The sequence below is a fragment of the Odontomachus brunneus genome, unplaced genomic scaffold, assembly GCF_010583005.1.
Source record: "Odontomachus brunneus isolate Ranch 3 - 2012 unplaced genomic scaffold, Obru_v1 Obru_scaffold_021, whole genome shotgun sequence".
In the NCBI taxonomy this organism is placed as follows: Eukaryota; Metazoa; Arthropoda; class Insecta; order Hymenoptera; family Formicidae; genus Odontomachus; species Odontomachus brunneus.
Genome location: NW_022639471.1, coordinates 1,038,828 through 1,055,219, shown reverse-complemented (window position 1 = coordinate 1,055,219; position 16,392 = coordinate 1,038,828). Strand labels below are relative to the sequence as shown.

Below are 16,392 nucleotides of genomic sequence, written 5' to 3'. Positions count from 1 at the left end.
TTCTCTTGTTGGACTATTGGTTGCACTCTCTTTATTGGGTTATCTTTATCTCTGTTTATTGGGTCTAAGTCGTTTTGCGATCTACTGTATACGTGGAAATATTATATATATCTTGAACATTATAAAACATTTTCACGAGAAAAATTGACTTGTATTCCTGAGATACGTTGCAATTATTTGCCGCAAGAAATAAGTTGACTTATCTGAGAATTAATAAAAGTACCCAGTAAATGAATAACGCGGAGCTTCTCGACGAGAAAGGCTGACGTTACCCGTCGTTTAATTATGCATCTCGAGTGAAGCGTTTCATATTTCGCGTGCGGAGCTCGCTGGTATTGTCGAATTTACGAAGTCAACCCTCGGCAAAATTGGCCGGTCGCGTTTAGCGTCGGAAGCGCGACGAGAATACTCGCACAGGGAGAGAAAAGAACAAAAAAAAAAAGGGAAGATCCGCACAGCCATTCCCGGAGCGAAGAGGGTGGCTTCGAAGAGGCGGCGGGATCGGCGGCCGATGTTCGGGAGGGAATAGTCAAGTGGAGTAGGAAATACGTGATCCGGAATCTAGTACCGTGTATTGGAAAATCTAGCTATTACTCGACTGGCGTATTCTCACCGGTGGAGAACATCGTACAGTAGTGCCCCGCGTTCCTCCCTCGACACTTGCCGCCTGCCTACTCCTCCTCCCCCAGAGCGGAAGGGGGGAAGACTGACGCCAAGTTTTATTTTGCCTTCCCCGGGGGATCCCTCGGACCGGCCGAGACGGTATTTTTATTCAAATTTCGCTCGATCCGTCCTCCTCTCGAGGCTCCTCGCGAGACCCGCACTCGAGAGAAGAGAGACGGGCATCGCATTATGCGAGTCGAACTCGCTCGCTCGCGCCGATGTGCTCTAATGCCGTAGTTTCGTAAATTCTATCACAAAATAGTAAAAAAAGCCAAGTGTATGCGCGTTAGCATTACTCTATTGAAAAATACAAGACAGTTTTATATACTCTCTACAAAAGAAATGATATCAATTATTACATTCATCAAGTGCGAATGATTTTTTAATTTTATAAACATATATGGTTTTGATTATATAATATATTTATAAATTAAATATTATTAATATATTATTAATATAATATAATATAAATTAAATATTATTAATATATTATTAAATAAAAAATAAAATAATAAGAGAAATACAATAATATTAAAAAAAATTATAATAACTTATACAAAAAGCCCTTGGCGTGCCTTTTTTATAGACAAACAGTTCTCTTATTTTAATGATACCTATACAGCAGTTAATATCAATAAAAAAATCAACATACTTATATTATTGGTATATTTAATAATATATTATTAAATAAAAAATAAAATAATTAAAGAAATACAATAATGTTAAAAAAATTATAATAACTTACGCGAAAAGTGTCGCGAAAAGTGCCGGCAAAAGTGTCGGCAAAAGTATCGACAAAAGTGTCGGCAAAAGTGTCGCCAAAAGTGTCGCCAAAAGTGTCCCCAAAAGTGTCGCCAAAAGTGTCGCCAAAAGTATCCCCAAGAGTATCGCAAAGAGTATCATACTTCGCAACTTTTAAAACTATTATATACATTAAAAATATAACCTCGTTATAACCCCATTTTCGTACGCACGAACTGTCACTCGACTCTGCCGCGATGACAGTTACAAATCGGTAAATCGGTAATCGCACCACTCTCACTATCCCGCCATCTAACGGAGAAGATATGCGATGGAGAATTTCTGTGGTGAGGAGACGTTTCTCACGTGTAAATTCACAATTTCAGATTGAGCTAAGATAGCTCAGTTTCTGGAGCACGTAGAGCAAAAATAAAGGCAGTTTTATGATATAATGTAAACCCAAGGAATCGACTAAGTCCCTCCAGAACTTCGTCAATTCAACCGTTATAGCCGTTAAAATATTATAACGAAAATCTAGCCTACATTCAACTAAAGCCGTCGCGTAATTATACACGGTAGACCGCCAATGATTCGCCAATGCTTGCACTTGGCTTCGCGATACTATCGTGTCGCTTGATTTGCTCTCGTCCTTACCTTACGCGCACACTCGGTCGCTTGTAAATGCCCCGGCGCGGTCGATAATCGCCTAACTGCGACGAAATAATCGGATGCTTCCGGCGAGCGGAAACGACCCGCGACAGCTTGTGTGTCTTTATTGAGGACGATGCGGAGACGGCCGCCTCGTCGTCGTCGGGGAGTCGCGACGGGATCAGGTCTCTTGATGCGATCTGGAGCATTATCCCTCGGGAGACACAGTAGGCCTGATTCCCCGTAAGAGTGGAGGAATACAGAAGTTTCTTCGTTCTGGCGGATTAGATAAAATCGTAGGCGAAGTCAAAGATCTCCCGGCGCACCTCGCTCCTCGGTTAATTTTCCCGAGAGGAGGGGAAGCAGAGCGCGAGGCAATTTGTATATCGCTCGAATTTTGCTGGGAACGACGGCGAACGAGGGGCACGGGAGCGGAAGTGAATTCGTTGGAATATTTCATGCGAGCATCAACGTTTGAAATGGCGCTACTTACGGTGGCAGCGACGTATAAAGTTTTATTAGTAAGTTCCACCGGAGGATCTCTCCCTCTCTGTTCCTCTCTCCCTCCCCTTCTCTCCGCTCTTTCGCACGCGCATCTACTTCGTACCAAGTTCCGCAAACTAGCTCGCATCGGACGTGAGTTTCAACGAGACGAATCGCATGGGTAACGCCGCACGCGAAATAACCGCTGTCGTTCGAGAATCGCACGACGCGAATGAGGAAAGAAAGATATCCACCTACAACCGGAATTACTCACCGAATTTCCTCTCATGCGCGTGTTGGAAGAGTGACAAGCTGCGAGATTGCAAAAACGCGGAGATTCTCGAAAATGCAAATTTGCAAAATGTGGGAATTGCGAAAATGCAAATTTGCAAAAAGACACTCGGCATAATTATAGTAATTCGCGCGAGAGGAGTCGCGTCAGCCTCCGCCGTCGAGCCATGCGCGACGATTTCGCAGAAACGAGGAGAATCGGTCGTAGGACAGGACACCGTCCTGTCCGTCTGGAATTATCGCCTTACATCCCACCGCGCGGTGGTTTCTCGCCCGCTCGTTTCGAGAGTAAAAGCAGAGAGGGGTGAAGGAGGCTCCAGCGAAGCTGGAGGACGAGCAAAGCGGCCGAGTAATTCCCAGTCGTCGAAAGAGCGCGAGGAGGAGTTCGCCACAATGCGGCGGCGGCCGCTGATACTCGGGGAAACCTTTCGAAGCCTGAGAAGCGATCTAGCGCCGGCATTGTGGCGGTGTCCGACGCAGCTCTGGCTGGCTGATAAGACTTACCTACCTATCTACCTCCTACGCTAAGTTCTCGCCGGCAAAGAGATCCTGGAAAATACCCTTCGCGAGAGACATCGAGCGCTACTGCGGAGCAGAGGGTGCTGTCTGTACGACTGCCTCGTGCCAAATCTCCTCCCGCTCGCAACGGACGTCCGATAACGAGCGCGCAAATTCCCGAGATTGCGAGACGAAAGGAAACGTTTGTTCCGTGTACTCTCAAATTAAAGTGCAACTCGTGCGTGCGTGTGTGTCTTCCGCTTGGGTGCGTATAAGACGCGCAGCAGGCATGAGACTCGCGAGAAACACGACCTAAAGTCAGGATTGCCCCCGCGACGGTATTTCGTTCGAGCTTAACGCCCTGGAGCAATAAGCTATCGCAGACTGCTTTCGCGTGGAATTACACGAGGTCGGTGTGCATATCTTCTCGCCGTCGTCATGAGCGCGCCACCCAGCGGGTGGGTACCAAGAATGAGAGCGAGAGAGGAAGAGAGAGAGAGAGAGAGAGAGAGAGAGAGAGAGAGAATGTATGTGTATGTATGTGTGTATATATTGATGTGTGGAGTACTGTGGTGCAAGGAACGAAGAGAGATTCGCCTAGACCGTAATTAGGCGAGACCTCGCTTGAACCATATAGTGTTGCGAAGAGCTTGTTATCATCGAAAAAACCATTTTATGAAACGTAACTTATGAAACAATTTTAAAATTGAAATTTTTTCTTTGACTTTTTATCTAATACCGACAGTTGCAGAAATTGGAGCGAATCAAAAAACTGTCGTGTAAATAAAATCGTACCTATATTAAAGGCTTATATCCTTTACAGTAAATTAATATTATACAGTCGAATTTATAGTTTAAGAATATCTATATATTGATCTTAGATATCTTCTAGATATATTCTAGATACCTAGATATCTTCTAATAAGCTAGTATCGGTTCTCATTTTGATACTTTTCATATAATCCAAATTACTAATAAATTTCATAAACAGAACAGAAATGTTTAGTGGTGTCATATACAATTGCGATTTGGGACATAATCCTTCGAGAGACAGGCTGATTTCCCGGAAGAGTCGAAATTTTGATCCTACTTTAGACTTCAATATGCCATTTAACTCCTACTTTGATATTCTGAAGTCTACTACTTTTGATTAATCTGCTTAAGTTGTTAACTTTGCTAAGAGATTATCCTTAGAACCTACAAATAGCACTTTATGCGTTTTCTGTCATTTGAAAACGCTAATTAGGACTTCATTTTCAATGTGCACTAAACATATACTGATCTTTTGTAATATATAGATATTAGAAGGTTCAGGTCGAAAGTAGGGTTAACATTTCGATCCAGAGTGGAGAAATAGAAATTTCTTAGCTTTGATCGATTAAATAAAATCGTATAAGCGAAGTTAAAAGACTCGGTGTCGATCTCGTGAGCAACGGGAACTTGAACGGCTGCAGGAAGGGAACCGCGGCTGAAGAAAGCGGCAAAGTCCGTCGTGAGCAACGATGTAAGCGCCGCTAATGATTCTCTAACGAGGTGTGGGTCAGTCTTGTTCTATCGGAGAGAAAAACGGGCCATCTTGGCGGCGAAAAGAAAGCTCTCTCTTTTTCGCCGCTGGCTATCTCTGGTTTCGCCATCGACATGCCAATGACTCCTTTCTTCTTTCCCTTTGTCTTTTGTTAGCCTCTTTCCGTCGACCTAACCCCATCATCCCGTCTCTTCTCACTCTCGTTTCGGCTGCGAGAAATTTTGTGCCACTCGCACCCACGACTGCATCGTCTTAAATATTCCACTCTGTTTTCTCCGCAGTTTCCGCCCGCTCGCCGGAAGTTGCGCTGCAGTCTTGAATGCATCCCGAGGAAAGAGAAGAGAGATCGGCCCGGAATGGTATTACCAAGTAGAGAGAAAGAAAGAAGAGAGAGGAAGGGAACGGCGAAATATTCTCCCCGTTGTCCTGCCAGGCCTCCGAGCCTCTGCCGGTTTCGGATGAAAGCATAAGAATTATTAACACCGAAGGCACTCGCGAGACACAGTGATATTACGTCGGTTTTCCAAAGGCAGCTGCAGTCGTTGTTACCGCTGCTTACCTGACGAAAAACACTTTCACACACGATTAAGGTACAAGTACCAATTCCCGGGCACATCGGGAAAGAAATATATGGTACACCTAACCAGAACTATTTAGTTGCAAACAACATAGTTGCATCGCCATTGTTATGTTTGTTTAATGGTAACGTACATGGTTGAGATATGACTCAATTACTTTGGTACACCGATTACATCAGTGTAGTTGCGTGTGATTGTGTCAACCGAAAATCGGTTGGGATTGGCATTTACTATGGATACATTCTGATTGGAGTAACTAGATATCGTCATTGCTGCAATAACTCAGCAATTGCTCTATGATTGCAGCAATTATATAACTCATTGTTCCGCATTTTCCTGTTGAATCCAGTTGGCACGACTAGATTGATGTGTGATAATGTTTTCTCGTGCAACCAATCCAGGACATCTTTACTGTTTTGGTCTTTTTAAATATGAATATTTAAACAGTCAACATATAAAATATATACACGTAACATAAAACGTATGTACACATACATTGAATATATACATGTATTCTCTATGTTGAAAGTTTAAATGTTCCTAAGTATTTAAAGACCAAAACAATAGGAATGTCCGGGCTTGGGTGTCCGGGTATTGGTACTTTTACCTCATCTTCCCATTAGTTAAGACAACAACAAGCAGTAATAATGATTATTATTCTTTTTGTCATGACAACAATAATGATGAATACTTTGCCCACGTTTCGGGATCGAGAGCCTCTTCGGGAGGATGTTGAAACGCGAGCTATTACACGGCGATTCGCACTAACTCGCGGAAATTGGTGATGAATGCACGCGATGCGCGGTTTAATTGGATCGGCATTTCCGAGAGCTATCTATCCACCGGTCGCAACTGGTTCGGCCGAGCCGTTGCGCGTCGATTGCACTCGTGCGCCCTTATCATTATCACGGCCGAAACACCGGCCGATTCGGCTTTCGCGCTTTCATTATTAACCGAATCGATGTCGACGTCGAGCGTCGCCCGCACGATATTCCCAGATGTCCCTCCCGCCTACTTATCATTATACGCAGTAATAGGAGCACAATGGTGAATTCCCGCGGCAGCCGGATTTCGGACGTGCGTGGCGCACGGGGATGCCCGACATTCACGGCGTGATAGTACGGATCTCTCTCTGGACGAGATACACGAGTGAGTAAAACCGATGATTGGTACGGAGCACGTTGGTGCAAAAGGTGTCGCGCTCAAATAGAATGAAAAACGAAGTTATTCAATTCTGACAATTTTCACGAATAAAGTGATCGATTCGGTATTATTTTAAACACAAGGATTCCCCCTGTTTTCTTTCAAGGAAATGTCGCACTTGAACATTTTACTGATAGTACCGAAAGTACTGACTTTTTTCTGCAAATTTTACGTCGTCTTAATGAATTGGAGCACTGATAATACGTGACGAAAACGACAAAAAGTTTCAAAATTGATATCTCGAGTTGTAAATTTTAGCGTAAATATTTGCCTCACGCACGTGTGTTTGCTCTGCCCACAAAGATTTAAAAGGAATATCCTTCTATCTTTGTAGCTAAATTTAAAAGTTGAAAATTATACGAAAAGTTTGCAGAAAAATTTTTACATATGCATAATTAGGTTTTCTGTAAAATTTGGTAAAACAAAACAGGGCACACATTTATATAATGTTTATATGAACAATAAATTCGAAAAGAATAGTGTAATCGTGTACTTGGCGATCGCTTCTATGTTATTGTCATTTTTGAAATTCGTCATTCACTTTGGTATCTCCTTAAGGAGACTGGAAGGTTAGATTGCCTGAAAATCGTGCTTGTTTTTTCACGATTTTTTATGACAAACTGAATGAATATGCGAAAGTATTATTTTGACGTGTATTTATACAACATAAAGAGAAGAAAAATATAATTTTAATGATCAAATACTTAATATAAGTATATGGTACATGCAGTTAAAATATATCTCGTTTTTCTTTTCAAGGTCGTTATTTTGCGTAATATCTTGACTCTCAGTAGTTCAATTAAGCTGAATTTTAGGTAGAAAATTTCCGTAAGCTTGTCGTTATCGTTGTCGTTGTCATGAACTACTGACAAACTCGTGAAAATACTTAATTTTGAAATATTAATTTTTTTATCTAAAATTTAGCTTAATTGAATCACTGAGAGTAAAGATATTACTGCAAAATAACGACCTTGAAAAGAAAAACGAGATATATTTTAACTACATGTACCATACACTTATATTGAGTATTTGATCATTAAAATTATATTTTTCTTCTCTTTATATGTTGCATACATACACGTCAAAATAACACTTTCGCATATTCATTTAGTTTGTCATAAAAAATTGTGAAAAAACAAGCACGATTTTCAGGCAATCTGACTCTCCCCTTAATACCTAAAAACTTCCTATGAGCATCTAACAGAAGAAAATAACGATTCTTTTGCGTCCACCTAGTGTATAGGTAGCGTTGTCTCCTATACATATTTTCAAAGCGCGACGAATTTTTTTCGAGACACCCTCCGAGACACGAGACAACCGGTTCCTTTCTCGGTTACTTTCGCAGAAGAGCTGTCCAATTTACTCACACACTTGCTCGTAAAAACAGCGTGAGAACGAAAGGCAGAGAAAGAGAGGCAAAAACCTGCCGATCGGAAGAGGATTCGAATCCCCCGACAGGACTATCGTAACCTATCGATTCCCTGCGATACCGTATCGGAGTGCTCGCGATTGCAGCACGTATCGGGCTCACCGAATTGCGTCTCGATAAGCGCGGAAGTCGCGCCTTCTCGAAGCCCTCGTCGGCGATTTAGCCGACTCGGCTCGATCCTTCGTTTCGACGATCGACAGTCGACGATCGACGATCGCGACGGCACTTTCGCCTCTAGATTTCCCATCCGCCCGCTTGATCTCCCCTCAGTCTCGGCGTTTAGCGTCCTCAGACTTCGCTGATTTCAAAAGCTTCGCTCGCCTTGTGGAGAATTAAATGGTCGGAGACCTGGGTGGAAGCTGGAAGAATTAAATGACCGCGTTTAGCGCTAAATATGAGGTCAGATCTCGATACTCATTTTTAATCTTTAATATAGATGTGAGACGGTTCGGGTGTAAGCTCTTCAATTTTGTTAGCGCAACTGAAGGTCGAATGCACGTTGATACATTCCACGTCACATATTTGTCACGCAGTAACTTCTGTTGAGAGACCAGCGTCATGAAAAAAATTTGCAATAAAAATTAGTCTTGGGCCGTATAGAATTATGATCGAAATTACTATACATTTGTTTAAAAATTTTACGCATGTTTGAGTTTTTACTACCAAATTACTGTAACTTGAATGTTTTTTTTATATCATATAAATAGATATCGTTAAATTTGCTATTTCTATGGTAATTTATACTGCCATTTGTCATGAGTGAGATATAGTTTAGCTTTACAAAAAACCTTCTAAAAAGAAATATAATTTTAACGTAATTCTTACTACATTTTCTCCGTTTATACGTGTGACAGCAAACATATAATCAGCAAATCAATAGACAAAATTAATCAACAATCATATATAGAGTCGCAATTGATTTCATCGACAGACAAAATTAATAATTATTAATGAAACTTTGATGTGATTGATCATACACTGATTAATAATTAATTTTATAAATCGATTAAATTGTTCGCGATATATTGATTTGCCGATTATTTGAACCAAAGGGAATTTCAGTTGATTAATGACCAACACATTGATTAGGACTATGGGATAAAGGAGGAGGATCCCTAAGGCCGGTTTTTGGCACTCTCTGATATTAATCAAATTAAATCAAAAATATCAGAAACGTTATATTTTTGTAAGATCTATTGACATAAAATAATTTTAGTCTAAACGGACATATTTTGGTACCTGTTTATATTATAATTCTAATTAATCCCATTTACGCTCTTATGTCACCAACGCTCTTATGTCACCTACATATCATCTCCTTGCATTTGTGTGTGCGCACGTGCGCGCTTGAAATTACGAAAGCACTATTTATGTAGATTTTAGTAATATATGTTTCTTTAAAAATCATACTGCTCTCTACAAACTTCCTCAGCGTCTCCAGTACCAGTTCACATTCTCATTTGAAGGTAAACTTGCAGTAATTAGAATGTCTTTACCGGAACTAATATATAACATAATATAACATAGAGAGTAGTATGATTAAAAAAAAAACATATTGCCAAATATCTACACAAATAATGTTTTCGCAGTATCAAGCGCGCGCGCACACGCACACACACACACACACACAAATATAAGATGATATGTAGGTGACATAAGAGCGTTGGTGATAAAAATGGGATTAATTAGAATTATAATATAAGCACCAAAATATGTCCGAATAGAAATATGTTAGAATAAAATCATTTTATTTCAATAGTTCTTACAAAAATATAACGTTTCTGATATTTTTGGATCAATTTCAGAGGGTGCCAAAAACCGACCTTAGGGACCCTCTTCCTTTCTAGTCGGGATACCGCGATCGTGCACGCCGTCCCGTGCTTTCGTCCACGTGCCTTCCTCGGGCCGCGTTCCAGTATACGCTCGCAACGCCTAAATCGCCCTTCAAGCCGTTCCATTAGACGTTCACGACGTACTGTTGTAACTAGCTTTATAACTAGCTTCCTAACGCTCATACCGCTCGCGCTGAAGAGATGGGTCGGTGTGAACATCTGGTGAATTTTACCCAGAATTATATTATTTCGAAGAGTTTTATTCAACAGTGCGTTGGGACGATATTCCTCTCTGTAAAGTCTGGAGCAAAATATTGAAGAAGAAGAAGATATTGTATGAAATCTACGAAAATGAAATATTCACGACAAATATCGTTCCATTAGCTGTCACATCCAAACTACTGGAACGAGTGCTCGCGGCGTTGCGAGTGTGGGCGTTGTAAGCATATAACGGAACGCACCCTCGGTAGCATGCAATTCGCAGCGTAGGCGCCGCCAAAGACTCGTCGCGGCCATTAAAACGCTGGCGATCGAGAAAGTTTGCGAATTTATCGCCTTAATCTTGCTCGGGAATATTTATGACCGACCGGTTCCAGTGTCCGTCCGTGGCGCCGGCCGGCTGATCGCGAAAGTTCGCTTCGTTTCGTGCGAAACTCATGCGTTTACACCAAAGCCTCTCTCGTCCGGCTTTGTGACCATCGTCGCCGCCAGCCCTTGGTAAAATCAAGCCTAGAACCCGACGTCGGGAAGCCGACCGGTTGTTTTTAGCCGAGCGCTCGCGCGCGCACGGCGTAAATCCGTCCGAAGACTACCGACCGGCGCGAAACTTCGCGACCGGGATGATAGGGAATACCGGCGAAATCCGCTCTCGCGAGAACTTGCGACACACGACGCGTGAAAACTTTAACCGATCCGCCTCTTTTGCAATTCGGGCCGTAACGCTCTGAAGTTCGCCGGTGACTTTACAATTTCTCGATGCTGTGTATCTGGAAAATCTTCCGGGACACGCGAAATGCAAAGTCGCATTGGGGAATTACGGGAGGCTGTGCTTCTCTTTCCCTCATTGCGCGAATGTATTTCCCGAAGACAAATGTGGGTTAGGCTCGACGAGGGGAGGAAGCGGCGGGACACCCTATATATATGGGCTGTACTTTACATACAGCGAATTTCGCGAAACCTCCGTCTGTAACGGGGCCTAACTCGAGCCGGGGCGTTACGTTCGGTTGGCCGGAGGGCGAGTTTCATATTCAATGAAACTCGGAGCGCGGGGACGCGCGCGCTCCCATCTCGAGGCGCGAGAAAATTGTAATTCACCCCGACTACCCCTCCTCTCGTATTCACTTTCTCTCTCTCTCTCTCTCTCTCTCTCTCTCTCTCTCTCTCTCTCTCTCTCTTTCTCTCGCTCGGGTGGCGTCTAACTTTTCCACCCCCGCCGCCGGGCTGGGTGGACGGGCGTTGGCGCGGCCGGCCGAAATCCCGGCTCGAATCGATGTAAATCGTTTCGCGTGTGTACGCCTGATATAAACGGCGACGGGCTCGATCCGCTAACTTATTTCGCCGATATCGACCCACCACGTGCCGATATAAAGTATAAATCGCGGCGCCCGCGCGAGCGCCCGACGATTTGCCGAAATCGAATCGCCGTGCACGGGGTGTCGCGAAAGTAGTTCGAAGACGGACGACTTAAGAACCATTTGTAAGGCGGATTGATGTAATTTCGGGATATCTCGACATGCTACTACAAAAGTAATAATTCCACTCGAAACAGTTGGCACTTTGGCGTTTCATTAATTAAAATGAATATTCTGATTTTTCTTTTAAGCATGTAGAATGCAGTGAAGATCAAATATAAATACTCCAAAGTGAATTGAGTTCCTTTTCGATTCGTTTTCGAAGATTCAGGGACACTGCACTTGCGGAGACAAACATGATAATGACAAATTTTTGCATAATTACGGCCAATTAATTTTATATGTAGAATTTGTAATGCACATATATTTTGTTGCACGTGAAATCATTGAATTGATACGAAAATTTCATATTAAATTGATACAAGAATATTATCACACGAATGAATTATTCTATTCTATTCAGATACAAATGTCCGTATATAAGTCGAATTCTCGATCCTCTACATGTCCGAGATGTCCCAGAACTATTCAACACCAAATTAATTATTTCTTTTGCTTAATGAAAAGGACATCTTGACTAATTCAATTGATTGGACTTTCTGACAAGCGATATTTCACTTCAGCCCGCAGGCCGTCCGAGACGAGGCGGACGTATCTTAGTACGGATTAACGTCATCCTGTGACGGTTTTCAACCGCGTTACGTCGAGGAACGATCGGCGGGGATATTTATTGGAAGTGATTTCTATCTAGCGCCGCCGATCGATGCCTTTCATCTTTTATTCGCATTTGACTCGCATGAACGCGAGACGTCACGAGCGGCGATAGATGGCCATTAATAGTCTCGCTGGGTGACGTCCCGCGGATATCCGCGATCCGCGCTCATCCGTCACGCGAGGAGGTGAAAGAGATTCGTCGTCGATGACATATTTCAACCGCAACGCCTCTCACCTCTCTCTCTCTCTCTCTTGCTCTCTCTGCCTCTGTCTCTTTCTCTCTCACTCTCTCTCTCGTGATGCATTCTTTCATAATACTATAGTTCACGCGCTTGTGTGAACGAACGATAATTATAAAATTCATCACGTCCCTTCTATTAAAAACACGAAGCAGTGACGAGAACGCGTCGAGCCTTCAACTTGAATTCCCCGCGTGAAAAATTCTCCTGTTTCCGACATTATCGATGTATACGCCTTAACAACAGGGCCGATAAGTCGGCACTCGATGGGGGCAAATTTATCTTGGCAGTGCGATTCGTTTCGTAGCCAGCACAGCCGCGCGAATTGTGTACCGAGCGGATGACAAATCATGCGTCGAAACCGGAATGAATTATTCCGCGCTCGCATGCATCTGATATTCCAGTCCGAGAACACACACACATACACACACACACACACACCGCGCCCGGATGATCGAACTCTCGTTTTTCCGTCGGCGATGCGTCCGAAATGTCGATACGTCTTAACCTTCGAGCGGGTTCGCGGGATTAATGCCCGACTGCACGGAAAACAGATTCCTAATCGCAGCGCAACCTCGTCATCGCTCCAAGTGAAGCGACTAGAGATTATGATCGAGAGAAGCGATCAGAGATTGTATAGCGAGCGAGGGTACGATTTAAAAGGAAGAAAAATAACAATCAGCTAGAGGTAGGGTTGGGCGCTAGACGCGAGTTATGATACTCCACGTCTACGTGTAAACAACATAAACTATACATATTACGTATAGGTAGCCAATGTGTGATCTATGAATGTTGCTTAAAGAACGTATGGCTTGTTCGAAAATTAAGTAATTAAGAAAATAATTTTTTTAATTAATTAAAAAAAGTTTATATTTTTAATCTCCAGAATCCTGATGTGAAATTATGAACGTGGTTTTAATAAACAAGTTAGGCTGCAATATATAAAATAGAATTTGTGTCTATAGATTTTATATAAAATATAGAATTTGTGTCTACAGATTTTACAGCGAAATTTTGCCTCTACTAGTCAAAATGAATGAGACGCAACAGGAAGGAATGTCTCCACCGAAAATCAGTGCATATTCAATGATCGTCGATAAAATACGGCTTTTACTGATTCGCTTTGAGAGAATAGACGTAATTTTGAGATCTATCGCATAACTCTGACTAGACGTACCTGTTAACGTTGAAATCTCTTGTCAAAGTGGTATTTGCGAAACTAGGATGAGTGCGTATTCTCTGTCTCGACCGCATCACCACCCGATAGCTTCTACGAGCCCGCTGACATGAATTCCACGTTCGTATATTTGCCGGCTCGCGTTTGAATTATAGTCCTACCTATAACATAAAGAAAAAAATACTCAGCCGCGGTCAGCTGCGAGCCACCTGCGTCGCCTCATGGCGATCAACCATAAGTTCACCGAGACCTCACGGCCACCTGACCCTTTCGCCGATAAGTCGAACCGCGAGAGAGAAGCCTAAATGCCGACTGACTAATAGTCGCGGCTTGGCTTGACATACGAAGCAAGTACGAGGGGGTCGAACGGTCGCGGACGATACATCAATTACTCGCCACCTCGTCGCTTTATTAGCCACGTCGACTTCGGCAGCCCCCGCGAGCGGGTAGCGACGAGCGGGGGCGGGGAGAAAGAGAAGGTGGAATCGAGCGCGAGAGTTGGTAACAAAGTTTAAAAAAAACCGAGAGGAAAAAACGGCGAAGGGGGCGGAGATGGCAGCCACCCTCCGGGAAGCCGCCGTTTCCTGAAATATGGCGCAACTTTTAAGCCACCCGCCATCGCTTTCGTTCGTCATTCAACTGGCGAACAAAAACATCGACCGCTGGAGCTTAGGCATGCTCTCTTCCTCTTTCCCTTTCTGCCCCTTTCACTCTCGTCACGGAACTCGTTTCAGGTGCGTCGCCGGGATTATATTGTACTTTTGGGGGTTGGACGGGGGTGGACTCAAAAGTGCAAGCTTTTCGCACAAAGGGTCGTGGCCCGGGATTAGCCGAAAGTCTCGCCTCACACAGCACGTGGATAAATAATGCGCTACACTGAAAGCGAATCTCTACAGGAGAGAGGAAAAAAGTGTACTGAGAAAAAATATCTTAATAATAAAAAATATTTATTCGGTGGATGTGTACTAATATTTACTTAAATCTAAATTCTCTTATTTAAATGGATTAAACGATTACTTTCATAAAAAGCTAAGATTTCAAGAAAATGTATACTTTTTTATTATTTGAAAAATAATTTATGTTGGCTTATAAGCAAGTATATTATTATTTTAATTATATATATATATTAATTAAATATTTATTAAATAGCTACTAATTAAATTAAATTTTTTAATTCTTAAATATTTTTTCCCTCAGTATATTCGAGCGAGAATAGTGGCATTTGCTCGATACGCTGCGGGAATACCGCGGTATGACATTTTCATTAAAAATTTCATTTTTTCACGCATCAGAACGTAATCGCGTCGCAGAGCTTCTTCGTGACAGCGAGCAGTGTAAGTGCGGCGCGATTTAATCGGCCCGTCGGGGAACCCGCGTGGGCAGCGCGATGGAATTTTCGAAAATTCGAAAGCGGCCGTACACTCCCTGCTGGGAATTGCAAATTCCCCGACAACCACTTCGGTTCCGTTACGAGCGGTCGTTTCCGTTGTGTATGTATATGTGTACGCGCTTCTGTACGCGCACTCTCGCTTTGCTCGTGTGCACCGCGTGGTCAAGGGTGAGGGTGAGAAGAGACGGAATAAAGCCCGTGGCACGCGGAAAGCTACTACACTTTATTGCAAGTTATGTTCTAACAAGTCGTAGGGATACTTACGTGATTGTAAACGTCGCTTTGAACTTTAAGGATGACGTTCACTAAACTCTGATTAAACTCGTCGATCAAACTGGTCGTCAGTTGGTAGAATCGCCAATATGAAAGATAAAAGACAGTTTGTTGTTAAAACGAGCAAAAAATTTTCTCCCGCCTTTTTACGATCTATACCTAAAATTGCTTTTAGCCGCAAGTATTACCGCTCTATTTTATTCTTTTATGCACGGGGAAAAAAGTTTGGTTGAATGAACCAATTTTCAAAATATGAAGAATTAAAAAATAAAGTTATCAAAATTCAATCTAAATTATCAAGATTTCTAGTTAACTCAAACAGAATTCTGCTAATATTAATAATAATTTTTGAATCGTTTATATTTCATCAGAGATTGATTTATTTAATCAAATCTTTTTTCATATAACATACACATAATTATTAATTTTTTCATCATTATTGGACAACAAATTGTTTAGTTAGAAATTGCTGTTTATAATTCTGTCCCGGTTCATCGTTGATTAATTTCAGGACTTAATGAAAATTGTCCTCCTAAGCTTGAAAATTAAAATCATCCCCCTAAGCTTAAAAATTAACAATGTGCTTTTTCGACCAAAAACTTTTCTTATACACGGAGAAAACATTGTAAAAAAATTACAACAAAATTTGTATAATCTTGTATTGTGCAGAGTTGTTTAGCACGTTTAATTTTACCACGAAATTATTGTAATTGAATGCTTTTTATGTCGTTTAGGTGGATCGTTAAGTTTATTACTTCCACAGTAATTTATATCACAATTTCAGTATATCCCAGCTTTACAGAAAACATTGTGAAAAGAAATATGATTTTAATGTAATTTTTAATACAATATTTTCTCGTGGATATCACGATTCTTGAAACCGCGACGTCGCGGAAATTCGCTAGGGTTTTTCGTAATAACGCGGTTTATCTACGGGACACCTGAATTTGCGAGATGCACGACTAGTGTCAATAGGAAAATACGCAGACCTTCGTCCACGGTGCCGTGCGCCGCGGGCATAAGGGTGAACGGCAGCGCGCTTATAGAGGAAGGGGTCGAACCGCGCGGTGGTTCTCC

The 16,392-nt window shown here is 42.3% G+C and overlaps 1 protein-coding gene and 1 long non-coding RNA gene across 3 annotated transcripts in view; one reads left to right on the top strand and one right to left on the bottom strand.

Annotated features, from left to right (window-relative positions):
• Positions 1-16,392, top strand: part of LOC116842134 (ATPase family AAA domain-containing protein 1-B-like) — a 188,467-nt gene that overhangs the window by 156,611 nt on the left and 15,464 nt on the right. The window contains 1 exon segment of the mRNA XM_032810887.1: positions 5,131-6,576. The gene's annotated coding sequence lies outside the window, so the exon portion shown is untranslated.
• LOC116842135 overlaps positions 1-16,392 on the bottom strand; it is a 43,474-nt gene that overhangs the window by 16,054 nt on the left and 11,028 nt on the right. For both annotated transcript variants that reach the window (XR_004377678.1, XR_004377679.1), the window contains exons 3-4: positions 15,307-15,376; positions 13,653-13,813 (exon numbers count right to left, since the gene is read on the bottom strand). This is a non-coding gene — a long non-coding RNA (uncharacterized LOC116842135). The remainder of the gene's footprint in view (positions 1-13,652; positions 13,814-15,306; positions 15,377-16,392) is intronic.